General features: G+C 41.3%; 1 protein-coding gene across 1 annotated transcript in view; it reads left to right on the forward strand.

The window, feature by feature from the left end:
• Positions 1-3392: 3392 nt before the first annotated feature.
• The window catches only part of LOC137640199 (threonylcarbamoyladenosine tRNA methylthiotransferase), a 103969-nt gene continuing 94455 nt past the window's right edge, over positions 3393-12906 (forward strand). Inside the window, exon 1 of the mRNA XM_068372733.1 lies at positions 3393-3527. The gene's annotated coding sequence lies outside the window, so the exon portion shown is untranslated. The remainder of the gene's footprint in view (positions 3528-12906) is intronic.

Consider the following 12906-nt stretch of genomic DNA (forward strand, 5'->3'; position numbering starts at 1 on the left):
GAAGATACATATGCAATACTAGATGAAATATTTTCAATACTTAATTTTAAAAATATTTGTTTATTATGGCTTTGCATAAATTTAATTGTTAGTTTTTACATAAAAACATAAAAAAAGTTTTAAAAATTAAAATAAGATTAATTACGCCTATAAAACTCCTCTCAAGTATATATATATATATATATATATATATATATATATATATATATATATATATATATATATATATATATATATATATATATATATATATATATATATATATGCGTGTATTTTTTGCAACCTTTAAAGGCAAAGCAGCTACAACTCTCAAACGTATAAGAAAGAAGGTACCCAATGACGAAGATGCACCAGATGTAGCCTATATTTGAATGCCACAGATAAATTTAGTTTCATCAATTTTTATGCAATTGCTGACATACTTGAAACTCACATGAAAGAGAGAGGGGAGATATATAGATAAATACTAGACAGATTTTCTTTTGTAAGTGATGTACCAGTACCACATAATGTCACTTCATCTGTTAACAATTAAAGGTATTATCAATGCTGCCAAAAGCTGATTGATTTCAACGGTAATTTCTCAGCTCAGATTCAGCTGTTTTATTCATATGCGGGCCATAAATTCAGTGAAACAAAAATGTAGAAACAAGATTCAGTTATGCTGAACTTGAGCAAATACTTGTTAAAGATAACATTGATTGTGCCTTTCCAAGTGAGCACAATGGCTTTTGTATAATTTCAACTCTGTTGAGCTGAACGCAATTGAAAAAGCAGGAAGAAACTTTCCAAATGTAATTGAAGTTATAGAAAAATGAAAATAATTCTTTTTTAATTTCGAGTGATGAAATTTTGTAAGGTCTATGGTTTCTTATAAAAAGGCAGGACGAAGCTTGGGTAATGTAAGTGAAAGTATACATAATAAAAAATTCTTTCTTACTATTAGATTTGTTCGATTTTGGTGGATAAAATTTTTGTGTGAGTTTATTATGTTTATATTTTGAATTACACATATATGTACGAGACACCAAACTCTTTGAGTGTTTAGGACCTCTAAATTAGGGTTTAATCCGGCCCTGCTCGACCTGTATTATTATTATTATTATTATTATTATTATTATTATTATTATTATTATTATTATTATTATTATTTTTATTATTATCATTATTATTATTATTATTATTATTAGCCAAGCTACACCCCTAGTTGGAAAAGCAAGATGCTATAAGCCCAAGGGCCCCAACAGGGAAAAATAGCCCAGTGAGGAAAGGAAATAAGGAAATAAATAAATGATGAGAATAAATTAACAATATATCATTCTAAAAACAGTAACAGCGTCAAAACAGATATGTCCTACATAAACTATTAACAACGTCAAAAACAGATATATCATATATAAACAATAAAAAGACTCATGTCACCCTGGTCAACATAAAAACATTTGCTCCAACTTTGAACTTTTGAAGTTCTACTGATTCAACTACCCGATTAGGAAGATCATTCCACAACTTGGTAACAGCTGGAATAAAGCTTCTAGAATACTGTGTAGTATTGAGCCTCATGATGGAGAAGGCCTGGCTATTAGAATTAACTGCCTGCCTAGTATTACGAACATGACAGAATTGTCCAGGGAGATCTGAATGTAAAGGATGGTCAGAGTTATGGAAAATCTTATGCAACATGCATAGTGAACTAATTGAACAACGGTGCCAGAGATTAATATCTAGATCAGGAATAAGAAATTTAATAGACCTTAAGTTTCTGTCCAACAAATTAAGATGAGAATCCGCAGCTGGAGACCAGACTGGAGAACAATACTCAAAACAAGGTAGAATGAAATAATTAAAACACTTCATCAGAATAGATTGATCACCGAAAATCTTGTAAGACTTTCTCAATAAGCCAATTTTTTGTGTAATGGAAGAAGACAGACCTATTGTGTTTCTCAAAAGTAAATTTGCTGTCGAAAATCACACCTAAAATTTTAAAAGAGTCATACAAATTTAAAGAAACATTATCAATACTGAGATCCGGATGTTGAAGAGCCACTGTCCTTGACCTACTTACAATCATACTTTGAGTTTTGTTAGGATTCAACTTCATACCCCATAATGTGCACCATGCACTAATTTTAGCTAAATCTCTATTAAGGGATTCACCAACCCCAAATCTACATCCAGGGGATGGAATTGATGCAAAGAGAGTAGCATCATCTGCATATGCAACAAGCTTGTTTTCTAGGCCAAACCACATGTCATGTGTATATGGTATGAGAAGTAATGGGCGAAGAACACAACGCTGTGGAACACCGGATATCACATTCCTATACTCACTATGGTGCCCATAAACAACAACTGTTTGAGATCTATTATTTAAAAAAATCTAAATTAGGGTTTAATCCGGCCCTGCTCATGGCCATTTCTTGCTCTTACATGTTGCTAGAACATACTCTACTTTAGTTTTGCTCTCGTATCCATGTTGCTGTTTTTTTTTCTCATAGTGCTATTCCCATCATTATTCTTTCCTTAGCTCTCTAAGTGTAACTAGGGTATGTTCTAAGGCTCCAAGTTTCTTATTCGATTCACTGGTTAGGACTATCTGATTAAATACTTTTCTTTTTTGAGAAAGGGACATTTTATATTTCAACACACACACAAACACACACACACACACACACACAAACACACACACACACACACACACACACATATATATATATATATATATATATATATATATATATATATATATATATATATATATATATATATATATATATATATATATTTACAGTATATATATATATATATATATATATATATATATATATATATATATATATATATATATATATATATATGTATGTGTGTGTGTAGATATATATATATATATATATATATATATATATATATATATATATATATATATATATATATATATATATATATATATATATATATATATATATAGGCTATATCTACACACATACACACACACACACACACACACACACATATATATATATATATATATATATATATATATATATATATATATATATATATATATATATATATATATACATATATATATATATTTATATATATATTAAGCTTTGTTTACTAATATGAAAGGAGACCAACGCATTCTCATGTCTTCCATAGAAGCAGTGTTTGTTTTCACGACAAGAGTTAGTTATGGACCATTAAGTTTTAGATATTTAACTATAAATTATATAATAAAGAATATATATTTAATAAGATATTCTATATTAGAATATCTTTGGATATATTTCTATTATTAAATAAGCGTAATCGAATGTTTTTATTGCATTTATCAAATTAGTTTGTAGTGAACAACTCTTTGTTTACATCTTTAAGGAAAAAAACAATGAAATCGTGACGGTTGTCGGTCACCTAGTGTGTCTAGTAGTGAGGGACGTAAGCAAGCTTGCTGAAATCTATTAATATTCTAAACCAACGCTCATACTTGATTACTTCAAATCGAAGTCAGCCAGTAGGTTGTGGTGAGTTGAAAGATTATTCTACATAGCTGTGAGGCTATGCCAGTAACCATTAACCTCTTGATTACCTTCAATAACGTGCACATCGTGTCCCATTAGCTCATGATATATCAAGTCCTTTACCATAAATAGCCACTGTCTTCTTGCCTACTGCTACTGGTTTTCAGTTCTTGGCCTATGGTAAAGTGTCATTTGGTGAAACGACAGAGTAGTTGTATAAAAAAAAAAAATCAATCACTATATAGATTTTATAGCTCTTCATGTTAGATTAGGGTGATCCCCATTTAGTAAATCGCTAAAATTTCACTTTCTGTTGGGGAATCATTTCGAACAGAAAATATATGCTATCCTATAGAAAATAACGTGAGTTAACCGAATTTCACCTTCATTTCAATCGCAAACAAACAGAGCAACCAGTTCGGCTAACTTCATTCTACACAGAAGTTAGTCGAACTGGTTGTTCTGTTTAGTTACGATTGAAATGAAGCACAAATTCGGTGAAATTACATTATTTACTACATGACAACCTTTATTCTCTGCTCAAAATGTTTTACCCTAATTATAATGGTTCTTGTTCTGCTGTTCGCGTCGAAAAATAAAAATAGCAAGCTCCGTCTGTACTGGCAAGCGGTAATGTCGAGCTGCGCACGCTAACATCAATATAACTTTAATAATGAACTGCGTTCACCAACCAGGTATTAAACTTGAAATATTAATTATGACTTACTTTATGAGCGGGACGTCGAAGGCCTGGATCTTCTAGCAACTGTTGCTGTATCGGAGGTGACAGAGGGTGGAGGCGAGTGTTAATTACATCTGGTGTACCATGGTAATTTCCATGAAACTTCCCTGCGGCTTCTAAGTACAGATAACTACAACATTTGTATCGGAAGTTCCATAATAGCACACGAAAGGAGTAGAATACGAACAAAGGCTTAACACGGACAAAGGTTTTACAGGGAAAAAGGCTTGGGAAGGGACTGATGTGAGCCCTTGAAGAGAAAAGGAAACGGGCAGGGGGAATATTAACCCCCATGTGGAAACTTTCCATACGTATGGGCACGTGATTGGTTAATGGAAACAGAACGGAGTCTACAAAAAAAACTTGATTGAACTTGCATGGAAAACTTGTTCAGAGCCAGTATTTATGTGAAAACGGGATGTGATAAGGTAACAACAACAGGTATGAAGGAAAAATATTAAGTGAAAATGAAGAGAATAACAAATATTCAAAGGTAATAAATTGAAATGCTGTAATAAGGGAGAAAACAGTTGAAAGGGGTATGAAAACAAAGAGTAATATACAAGTGGCTATTGCATCAATGAATAAATAACGTTATTAGAAGGGTCAAGACTCGCAGTATACTTGGAAAACCAGGGTAAAAAATATTATGTCCACATGGGTATTGCATAAACATACGGTATTAGAAGAGTGGTTAGGATATGCCCATGTGGGTATTGCATAAAAGAATGGGTACATACGGTATTAGAAGGGTCAGATCAAGAAGACTGCTTGAATGACGTGGGTAAAAAGGAGGAGGGTTAAAACGAAAACGAGTAATTCTTGCGTGAAACGTAATATGTACATTTGGGTATTACATAAAAGGAAGGGTACAGTTGTATTAGGTCAAGTATTATGCTTGAATGTCACGGGTAAAAATACTTGAATGATGTGAGGAATAATGGGGAAGGGTTATAAGGAAACAAGTAATCCTATTTGTAAAAACAAAGGAAGGCGAGGTTTATGCGCAGATGTAAAACTGATATGTACATATGAACGAATACAACCGACCCGTAGAATGTCAACAAATAAATGAAAAATATACTGTTAGTATAGGATATAGATCATTTGTGCAGTTTTCCATGGCTTTATAATATGTCCAAGAACATAATTTATAGAGAAGAAAAGGTTTTTTCACCATTGCCGTATATACCGTTTCCCCAGTATGTTTTCCCCACCCAAAACCCCAAGTTGCCACTAGAGGTTCCCCATTATTAGCGGATATAGAGATATATATATATTACATTAAGTATTCCTTTGCAACAAAAATAAGTGTTATTTTCGAAGGAAACAGGCGTTTATCAATAGGGAAATGTTGGTTTTTACTAGGAAAGATTTCCCCGACAGTAAGTTCCAGAAAACACACAATTTGGAGGTAAAGTAAAGCTATTTCTGATGTCTGGTTGGAAGGGAACTGAATAGTGTTTGAACAATTTTTTTTTTTTTAGTTCTTTCAAGTAATAGGAGCTTTCTCTAGACAGTAATACTAAATCCAAAGATCTTCAAAATCGTTCTTGTACAGCACAGGTGGATTAGATTGTCTGATGTTCCTTCCAGGCAGGATAGGTGTGAATCCAAAACTTTGTTAAATAGACATTCTTGATTTCAGATGATGATGATAGGTTATAAAGGTTTTTACAACATTCTTTTCTTCCTCAAAATATTACTTTTATTCAGCAAATGGGCTATTACCTTTTCAGTATTTATACCCACAACACCTTTATGAAGTAGAAAAGTGCTTTTGTGTGTGGCCTTGAGAGGTTCTCTGATGTCTTAATTCTGTTACTGTATTAACCCTTTTACCCCCAGGCTATTTGGAAATTTCCAACCCTTAATCCCCATGGGGTTATTTTTTTTTCAAGCACATTTTGCAGTATATTTTTTTTTAAATTGCTCTAACAGCCTTAATTTTTCAATATTAATCTTACCCGATGATCATGTAGCTGTCAACTCCGTTGCCCGACAGAAATCTACGGTCGGGATACGCCAGCGATCGCTTATACAGGTGGGGGTGTACTCACCAGCGCCATCTGTGGTCAGGTACTCCAGTACTTCTTGTCAACAAGACCTCAATTTTTCCTCTGTCGTGCCGCCGGCAAGACCTACATGGATACGCTGTTGATTTTGGAGTCTTTTGTTCACGGTTTTGGTGAAGTATTTGCTCTAAAATTTAGCCTTCGCTGTACAGGAAGCTTTTCCCTTAGCTTAGATAGCTTTTGGAATTAATTTGATTTATTGGTTAACGATCTTTGCTTTACTTTGGAATTCCCCCTTGACTGTTCCCTAAATTCAAGATGTCCGACCACTCTCAAGCTCCTAAATATAGGCTATGTAGTGTTAGGACTTGTAATAGGCGTCTTCCGAAGCCCTCTGTTGATCCTCACACCCTTTGTTCCGATTGTAGGGGAAAATCCTGTCAATTGGAAGATCGATGTGGGGAATGTGCGGGGCTTTCGGAATTCGAATTTAATGAATTCCTCAAATATACAACTAGGTTAGAGAAGGAGAGAATTAGGAGGAGTTCTTCTCGCTCCTTGGTTTATTCCTCTCCCCATGTCCCTCAACCTTTTCCTTCCCCTGTGGTGGTGACCCCCGAACCTGCTACGAGTGCTCAGCCTGATATGACGGATATGTTGCGTGCCATTCAGGCTCTTGGTGATAAGGTGGAGTCGTTAGTTAGTGACCACAATCTTCTCTTGGCAGATGTCAAGGAGCTTAAAGTGAAGAGTGCAGTGGGAAGTGTTAGTGCCAGTGCTGTGCATAGTGTCAGTGTCAGTGTTGCGCATGAGGATACTTCTGTGCGTGCCAGTCGTCCTCCCAGTCCGGGACCTCTTGCAAGCTCCCAAGCCCAGGGGAGAAGCAACGTCGAAGGACAAAAGGGTTCGGCAGGCCTTGATCGGCGCACAGTTGTATCCTCAGTGGTTGCGGGCGTATCTGATAGAGATCGTCACTTCCACTCCCAGACGAATGAGCCCTTAAATTCCTCGTCTGCGGAAGAGGTTTCCAGGAGGAAACGGTGGACCCAGGTCTCACGACCTCTCAAACGTAAGGTCCCTTCCGAGCTAGTCCAACGGCCCAGGTGTAGCCACTGGGCCAGTTCGGACTCGCCGCAGTCATCTGATGACTGCACACCTCCCAAGAGAGGTAGAGTGGTGCCTCAACAGGCCTCTGCTCCAACCACTGTGGACCCCAAGTGGTCAATGCTGCAGACTATGCAGTCTCAGCTTGCGGCTTTGATGCAGGAGTATCAGGCAGAGAAGGTTAGCACCCCTCCTCCTGCGAGCGCTCCTCCACCTTTACGCAGTCCTCCCTGTCAGATGCAGCCGCATCGGGAGTTGCCAGGTTCCAGCACTATGCGGCAACCTCCTCAACCCATGAGGCAGGAGCCTCATGCTATGCGACAACCTCCTCAACCCCTGAGGCAGGAGCCTCAGGCTATGCGGCAACCTCCTCCACCCTTGAGGCAGGAGCCTCATGCTATGCAGCAACCTCCTCAACCCTTGAGGCAGGAGCCTCATGCTATGAGGCATCCTCCTCAACCCATGCAGCACGAGCCTCATACCATGCAGCAGCCGCATTCTATGCAGCATGAGCCTCATCCCATGCAGCTTGAGCCGCATGCCATGCAGCATGAGCCTCATGCCTTACAACCCGTTCTGCAGGATTCAGCCATTCAGCCTGCCACTCTGCCTTTACCTCTCGCTACTCAACTCTCAGGCGATGAGGTTTCTGAGGATGAAGCTGCCCATCTGGATGATCCTCCATCTGAGGTGGAAGGACACAAGTCTTCGCCGCCTTCCTTAGACTTTCGCAAGGTCCTGGCTCTGTTCAGAGAGTTGTACCCTGAACACTTCGTGTCTGCAACCCCTCGTTCTCCTCCCTCCGAGTTTTCTCTGGGCATGCAGTCTACTACGCCTGCCTACACCAAGCTTGTCCTCGCCAGATCATCAAGGAGAGCTTTGAGGGTTTTGGGGGATTGGTTGCAGTCCAAGCAGCAACTGGGAAGGACCTCTTTTGTGTTTCCTCCTCCTAAGCTGGCTTCTAAGTCGGGCGTCTGGTATGCCACGGGAGAGGAACCTGGCTTGGGGGTTCCTGCCTCTGCCCAGGCCGACTTCTCAAGTTTGGTTGACTCTCCCCGCAGGTCGGCTATGAGACGCTCGAAGGTCTGCTGGTCCTTTTCAGATCTGGACCACTTGATGAAGGGAGTCTTTCGCGCCTTCGAAATTTTTAACTTCCTCGATTGGAGTCTAGGAGCCTTAAGCAGGAAGACTGCTCCTTCTGACAAAGACGCGGCCATGCTGATCATGTCCAGTATGGACAAAGCAATTCGTGATGGTTCTGGCGAACTTGCGGCTATTTTTGTCTCAGGAGTCCTCAAGAAAAGGGAACATCTATGCACCTACTTATCGGCTGGTATCACCCCTTGCCAGAGGTCAGAGTTACTGTTTGCTCCTCTCTCCAAGTGCCTGTTTCCGGAGGAGTTAATCAAGGGGATGGCTGCGGCTCTTATCCAGAAGGATACACATGACCTCATGGCTTCTTCAGCACGTAAGGCGAAAACCTTACCTTCCGTGCCTAGATCTTACCGCACCCCTGTTGCTGATACACCTGCTACTAGGTTCATTCCGCCCTTTCGTGGTAGAGCCTCCAGTAGAGGAAGTACCCGTGCAGACAGTCAACGGGGCAAGTCAAAGAAGGGTGCCAAGTCCACGAAAAGCAAGCTTTGACTTCCTTCCTCTCCAGACAGCTGTAGGAGCCAGACTCAAGACCTTCTGGCAAGCCTGGGAGAGCAGAGGTGCAGACGCTCAGTCTGTCAAGTGGCTAAGGGAGGGATACAGAATTCCGTTCTGCCGCAATCCCCCTCTGACCACTTCTCCCATCAACCTCTCTCCCAACTACAAGGAGAAGGACAAGAGGCTAGCGTTACAACAAGAGGTGTCGCTCCTGCTACAGAAGGAGGCAGTGGTGATAGTTCGGGACCATCAATCCCCGGGCTTTTACAATCGTCTCTTCCTGGTGGCCAAGAAGACAGGAGGTTGGAGACCGGTGCTGGACGTCAGTACGCTCAATGCTTATGTCACCAAGCAGACGTTCACAATGGGGACGACGAAGTCGGTCCTAGCAGCGGTCAGGCAGGAGGACTGGATGGTCTCGTTAGATCTGAAAGATGCCTACTTTCACGTTCCCATCCATCCAGACTCCCAACCTTTTCTGAGATTCGTCTTTGGAGAGGTTGTGTACCAGTTCCAAGCCCTGTGCTTTGGCCTGACCACGGCACCTCTTGTGTTTACGCGACTGATGAGGAATATTGCGAAATTCCTTCACTTGGCAGACATCAGAGCCTCCCTTTATTCAGACGACTGGCTTTTAAGAGCTCCCACAAGTCGTCGCTGTCTGGAGAGTCTCAGATGGACTATGGATCTGACCAAGGAACTGGGCCTCCTGGTCAATTTAGAGAAGTCCCAGCTCGTTCCTTCCCAGTCCATCGTTTACCTGGGTATGGAGATTCAGAGTCGAGCTTTTCGGGCTTTTCCGTCGGCCCCAAGAATCAACCAAGCCCTGGAGTGCATCCTGAGCATGCTGAGGAGGAACCGATGCTCGGTGAGGCAGTGGATGAGTCTAACAGGGACTCTTTCATCGCTAGCCCTGTTCATCGAGTTAGGGAGACTCCACCTCCGCCCCCTTCAGTACCATCTGGCAGCTCACTGGAACAAGGATATGACGCTCGAGACGGTCTCAATTCCTGTTTCCAAAGAGATGAGGGCTACTCTAACGTGGTGGAAGAACAGCATTCTTCTCAAGGAAGGTCTTTCGTTAGCTGTTCAGACCCCCGACCATCATCTCTTCTCGGACGCATCAGACTCGGGCTGGGGCGCGACATTGGACGGACAGGAATGCTCGGGGATATGGAATCAGGAACAGAAAACGCTTCATATCAATTGCAAGGAGTTGTTGGCGGTTCATCTAGCCTTAATGAACTTCAAGTCCCTCCAGCTAAACAAGGTGGTGGAGGTGAACTCCGACAACACCACAGCCTTGGCGTACATCTCCAAGCAGGGAGGGACTCATTCGAGGAAGCTGTTCGAGATCGCAAGGGACCTCCTCATTTGGTCAAAAAGTCGAAAGCTCACGCTGGCAACGAGGTTCATTCAGGGCGATATGAATGTCATGGCAGATCGCCTCAGCCGGAAGGGTCAAGTCATCCCCACAGAGTGGACCCTTCACAAGAACGTTTGCAACAGACTTTGGGCCCTGTGGGGTCAGCCAACTATAGATCTGTTCGCTACCTCGATGACCAAGAGGCTCCCATTGTACTGTTCCCCGATTCCAGACCCGGCAGCAGTTCACGTGGATGCCTTTCTTCTGGATTGGTCCCATCTCGACCTGTATGCATTCCCGCCGTTCAAGATCATCAACAGGGTTCTTCAGAAGTTCGTCTCTCACAAAGGGACACGGCTGACGTTGGTTGCTCCCCTCTGGCCCGCAAGAGAATGGTTCACAGAGGTACTGCAATGGCTGGTCGACGTTCCCAGGACTCTCCCTCTAAGAGTGGACCTTCTGCGTCAACCTCACGTCAAGAAGGTACACCCAAACCTCCAAGCTCTTCGTCTGACTGCCTTCAGACTATCGAAAGACTCTCAAGAGCTAGAGGCTTTTCGAAGGAGGCAGCCAGAGCGATTGCCAGAGCAAGGAGGATATCCACTCGCAGAGTCTATCAATCTAAGTGGGAAGTCTTCCGAAGCTGGTGCAGGGCCAATGCAGTTTCCTCTACCAGTACCACTGTAACCCAAATTGCTGACTTCCTGTTACATCTAAGGAACGTTAGATCCCTATCAGCTCCTACGATCAAGGGTTATAGAAGTATGTTGGCAGCGGTTTTCCGCCACAGAGGCTTGGATCTTTCCTCCAACAAAGATCTGCAGGACATCCTTAGGTCTTTTGAGACCTCTAAGGAACGTCGGTTGTCCACTCCAGGCTGGAATCTAGACGTGGTCCTAAGGTTCCTGATGTCATCTAGATTTGAACCGCTACAATCAGCCTCTTTCAAGGACCTCACATTAAAAACTCTTTTCCTAGTATGCCTAGCAACAGCTAAGAGAGTAAGTGAGATCCACGCCTTCAGCAGGAACATAGGTTTCACATCGGAAACGGCTACATGTTCCTTGCAGCTCGGTTTTTTGGCTAAAAACGAGCTTCCTTCACGTCCTTGGCCTAAATCGTTCGAGATCCCTAGCCTATCTAACTTGGTGGGTAACGAGCTGGAGAGAGTACTTTGCCCAGTCAGAGCTCTTAGGTACTATCTGAAAAGGTCAAAACCTTTACGAGGACAATCAGAAGCCTTATGGTGTGCTGTTAAGAAGCCTTCGCTACCAATGTCTAAGAACGCAGTTTCTTACTACATCAGGCTTCTGATTAGAGAAGCTCATTCTCATATGAAGGAAGAAGACCTTGCTTTACTGAAGGTAAGGACACATGAAGTGAGAGCTGTGGCTACTTCAGTGGCCTTTAAACAGAACCGTTCTCTGCAGAGTGTTATGGATGCAACCTATTGGAGAAGCAAGTCAGTGTTCGCATCATTCTATCTCAAAGATGTCCAGTCTCTTTACGAGAACTGCTACACCCTGGGACCATTCGTAGCAGCGAGTGCAGTAGTAGGTGAGGGCTCAGCCACTACATTCCCATAATCCCATAACCTTTTTTAACCTTTCTCTTGATTGCTTTTATTGTTGTTTTTGGGTTGTACGGTCGGCTAAGAAGCCTTCCGCATCCTGGTTGATTTGGCGGGTGGTCAATTCTTTCTTGAGAAGCGCCTAGGTTAGAGGTTACGATGAGGTCCTTTAGTATGGGTTGCAGCCCTTTATACTTTAGCCACCTAAGAGTCGTTCAGCATCCTAAGAGGACCGCTACGCTCAGTAAGGAAGACGTACTTATTAAAGGCAGAGTAATGGTTCAAGTCGACTTCCTTACCAGGTACTTATTTGTTTTTTTATTGTTATTTTGAATAACTAATAAAAATGAAATACGGGATACTTAGCTTCTTTGTTAACATGTATACTGGTCTCCACCCACCACCCTGGGTGTGAATCAGCTACATGATCATCGGGTAAGATTAATATTGAAAAATGTTATTTTTATTACTAAAATAAATTTTTTAATATACTTACCCGATGATCATGATTTAAATGACCCGCCCTTCCTCCCCATAGAGAACCAGTGGACCGAGGAGAAAATTGAGGTCTTGTTGACAAGAAGTACTGGAGTACCTGACCACAGATGGCGCTGGTGAGTACACCCCCACCTGTATAAGCGATCGCTGGCGTATCCCGACCGTAGATTTCTGTCGGGCAACGGAGTTGACAGCTACATGATCATCGGGTAAGTATATTCAAAAATTTATTTTATTAATAAAAATAACATTTTTAACATAGAGAGGCAGGTTGGTCTCATTCTCTTGGAAAATGCCTGAAGTTTCTCAAAAAATTATCAAAAATATGCAAAAAGAAATTTAAATAACATTTTTATGCAAGGACGTACCGGTACGTCCATGGGGGTAAAGGGATAAGTTTTGTGAAACGTACCAGTGCGTCCTTTGGGGGTAAA

This window comes from Palaemon carinicauda, chromosome 4, assembly GCF_036898095.1.
Source record: "Palaemon carinicauda isolate YSFRI2023 chromosome 4, ASM3689809v2, whole genome shotgun sequence".
NCBI lineage: Eukaryota > Metazoa > Arthropoda > Malacostraca > Decapoda > Palaemonidae > Palaemon > Palaemon carinicauda.